The sequence below is a fragment of the Marmota flaviventris genome, chromosome 10 (assembly GCF_047511675.1).
Source record: "Marmota flaviventris isolate mMarFla1 chromosome 10, mMarFla1.hap1, whole genome shotgun sequence".
NCBI classification, from domain to species: domain Eukaryota; kingdom Metazoa; phylum Chordata; class Mammalia; order Rodentia; family Sciuridae; genus Marmota; species Marmota flaviventris.
Window position 1 is genome coordinate 97,291,153 of NC_092507.1, and position 4,390 is coordinate 97,295,542.

A 4,390-nucleotide genomic window follows, 5' to 3' on the forward strand; every position below is an offset into this window, starting at 1 on the left:
GCAGTTTTCATTTATATCTTTCACTTTATTTTGCCCAATAGGGGTGAATGGAAATTGAGCTGGACTCAAAAAGGGTTTGGTCTAGATGCTTGAAACTTCACAAACTCAATCAGTTCTCAGGGCACATTCTCTCATTTGTTTCTTGTGGCAGTAGCCCAAAGCTGAATTAGACATAAACAGCTCCATCTGTGAGCACTTTAGGAGCAAGCTTCAATATTTTTTGCCATCAATTACTTTGATATTGTATACGATTCATCCTTTTCCTAGTCTTTGTAGGATCCCCAAGTTTGGGTTTTCAAGGTTTGCCAATTCACTGTCAGGAACAGTTTCAATTTTTAGGTTTCACTTTATTAAGGCCTATAGATGTGAGTGAAAATGGAGCTGGAAATCAAACAGAGTTAGTACTAGCTGCTTGAAACTTCACACACTCAATCAGCACTCTGTGGACACACTCTGGTTTTTCCTTGTGAAAGTACCTTAAGCTGAAACATGAAAAACCATTTATGCATGAGCACTTTAAGAAAAAACAGGGAAACATGAATGTACTGAAATATCTTCCCCAATTTTTCATCAAATTTCTTGATACTACACAAGATTCATCTGTTAAGTTGTGCCACTAGGCTCCCAAGTTTGGGACTTCTATGATTATAGGTACTCTAAACAGGTTAGAATTAGGTTAGGGTTGGGTGAGATCTACTGTTAGAGTGAATTTTGTTCAAATTCATGTGATACTTCACATAATTCCTCTTTTAACTAGCCTTACTATTTTCCCCAGGTTTGGGCCTTATCCCTTCAATGTTTGCTGTCAGGAACAGTTGGTATTTTAAGGCTTCCTTCATTTTGACCTATACGGGTAAATGGAAGTGAAAGTTGAAATTACTCAGGGTTGGTGCTCGCTGCTTAAAAAAGCACACACTGAATCAGTTCTATGTGGGCACTCTGGTTTCTTCCTTGTGAAAGTTTCCCAAAGTTGAAGCATGCAAAAATATCTTTATCCAAAAGTACTGTTGGAGACAACAGGGAAATATACATATACTGAACTACCTCCCCAAATTATTTGGTCAGATTTCTTTGATAATGCACAAGATTCATCTGTTAGCTTGCCCCACTAGGCTCCCTTAATTTGGGACTTCTATGATAAAAGGTTCTAAACAGATTTGGGTTAGGGTTATGGTTAGGGTAAGGGCTAGGTTTAAACCTAGTGTTAGAGTTAGAGTCAGTTTTGTTCATGTACATTTGATACTGAGCAGGATTCATCTTTTACCTAGCCTGACAACGTTCCCTGGTTTGGGTCTTCTCGGTTCAATGGTTAGCTGTCAGGAACAGTTTGTATTTTAAGGTTTCACTTTATTTTGAACTATTTTGTTTAAGAGAAATGGAGCAGGAAATTGAACAGAGTTGTTGCTAGCTGCTTGAAACTGCAAACACTCAATCAGTTCTCTGTGGGCACTCTCTGGTTTGTTTGTTGTGAGTGTTGCCCTCAGCTGAAACATGCAAAGCAACTTTATCCCCTAGCACTTTTGGAGAAATCAAGGAAATATTCATGTACTGAAACACTTCCCCAATTATTTGCTCATATTTATTTAATTCTGTGCAGGATTCATCTGTTAGCTTGCCCCACAGGGTCCCTTATTTTAGGACTTCTATGATCAAAGGTTCTCTAAACAGTTTAGGGTGAGATGAAGGGTTAGGATTAAGGATAGATCTAGTGTTAGGTTTACAGTAGTTTTGTTCAAATTTCTTTGATACTAGGTAGGATTTATCTTTTACCTACCCTTACTAGGTTCCCCAGGTTTGGGCATTAGGTTCACGGGTTTTCTGTCAGTATTTCAGTATTTATTTTAAGGTTTCCCTTCACTTTGACCTTTATGGGTACATGGAAATGGAGCTGGACATCAAACAAGGTCTTTGCTAGCTGAATGAAACTTCACACAATCAATTCTCTGTGAGGACACTCCGGTTTTATCCTTGTGAAAGTACCCAAACCTAAAGCATGTAAAAACAACACTATGCAAGAGCATTTTAGGAGACAACAGAAAAATGTGCATGTACTGAACTACCTCCCCCAATCATTTGGTCAGATTTATTTGATACTGGGCAAGATTTATCTGTTAGCTTGCCCCACTACCCTCCTCAACTTTGAGATTTCTATGATCAAAGGTTCTCTAAACAGGTTAGGTTAGAGTTAGGTCTAGTGTTAGGGTTAGCGTTTGTCTTGTTCAAATTTCTTTGATACTGGGCAGGATACATTTTCCCTCGCCTTACTATGTTCCCCAGGTTTTGGCCTTCTCAGTTCAATTCTTTGCTGACAAGAACAATTTGTATTTTATGGATTCACTTCATTTTGACCTACATGGCTAAATGGACATGGAGCTGGAAATCAAACAAGGTTGGCGCTAACTGCTTGAAACTTCACACTCTCGATCAGACCTCTGTGGGCACTCTTTGGTTTTTTCCTTGTGAAATTAGTAATAAGCTGAAGCATGCAGTACAAATTTATCTGAGAACACTTTAGGAGGAAACAGGAAATATGCATGTAATGAAATTGATCCCTCAATTATTTTGTCAGATTTCTTTGAAACTGCCCATGATTCATCTGTAAGTTGGCCCTACTAGACTCCCCAATTTTGAAACTTCTATGATCAAAGGTTCACTAAAAAGATTAGGTTTAGGTTTAGACTTAGTTTTAGGACTAGGTTTAGACTTGATGTTAGGGTTAGAGTTTTTTTTTTTTTTTTTTTTTTTTTTTTTTTTTAATTTCTATGATACTGGGCAGGATTCACATAATCCTATTTTTACTATACCCCAAATGTTTGGGCCTGCTATGTAAAAGGGTTTTCTCTTAGGAACAGTTTCAATTTTCATGTTTCTCTTCTTTTTGTTCTATAGGGGTGAATGGAAATGAAGCTGGAAGTCAAACAGGGTTTGTGCTAGCTGCTTGAAACTTCACACACTCAATCAGTTCTCAGTGAGCATTCTCTGGTTTGTTTCCTGTGAAGTATCTTTAAGCTGAAGTAGAAAGAAACAACTTTATCTCTGAGTGCTTTAGAAGCAAGCAAAGTACAATTGTACTGAAAGAGCTTCGAATTTTTTTTTGGTCAGATTACTTTGATACTGTACAGGATTCATCTTTGACCAACCTTAGTAGGCTTCCCAAGTTTAGGCTTTCAAGGTTCAATGGTTCAGTGTCAGGAACCATTTGAATTTTTAGTTTTTATAACATTATTTCCTTAGGTGTGAATGGAAATTGAGGTGGAAATCAAACAGGGTTGGTGCTAGCTGCATGTAACTTCACACACTCAATCACTGTGCTGTGGGCATGCTCTGGTTTGTTCCTTGTGAAAGTACCTTAAGCTGAAGCATGATAAAAAAAAAAAAACAATTTATCCAAGAGCACTTTAGGATAAAACAGGGGAAATAGGCATTTACTGATACACCTTCCCCAATTATTGGTCAGAATTTTTGATACTGGGCAGATTCATCTGTTTCCTTGCCCTAATAGACACTCCCTGATTTTGACTTTTATTATCAAATTATATAAACAGGAAAGGTTTAGTTTTAGGATTAGGGTTAGGGCTAGGGTTAAAACCAATGTTTTGGTTAAAGTTAGTTTTGTTCAAATTGTTTGAAATTGGTCAGAATTCATCTTTTACCTAGCACTACCATATTTCCCAAGTTGGCCCTTCTCCGTTCAAGGTTCACTGTCAGGAATAGTTTTTGTTTTAAGGTTTCACTTCATCTTGATTTCTATGGGGTTAGGGTTAGTGTTGGAGCTATGGATCGTTTTTTTTTTTTTTTTTTTTTTTTTTGTTGTTGTTTGTTTGTTTTTAGGGCTAGGACTAGTTTTTGAACTAGTGTTAGGGTTAGGGTTAGTGTTAGGGTGAGGTCTAGGCTTAGAGTTAGTGTTAGATCCAGGGTTAGGATTAGGGCTAGGGTTAGTGTTATGGTAAGGGATAGGGTTAGAGCTAGGAAAACTGCTAGGACGAGAGTTAGATTTAGATTTAGGACTAGGCTTAGGGTTAGGCTTAGGTTAAAGCTAAATTATGGCTAGAATTAGGACTAGTGTTAGTGTTAGGTTTAGGCCTATGGGTAGGGCTAGGTTTAGGATTAGCATCGGGGTTAGGATTGAGTTTAGTGGAATGGGCAGGGTTGTAGCTAGCTTTAAGGCTAGGGTGATGGTTAGAATTAAGATTGGGGCTAGGGTTACTGTTTAGGTTAGGATTAAGGCTAGGTTTAGGGCTAGGGTTTCTGTTAGTTTCAGGGCTAGAACTAGGGCTAGGGCTAATGTAAAGTGTAGGGTTATGATTAAGCATAGTTTTAGGGTTAGGTTATGGCTAGTTCTAGTGTCAGAGCTATGTTTAAGGTGTTAAAATTAAAGACTATTATAATT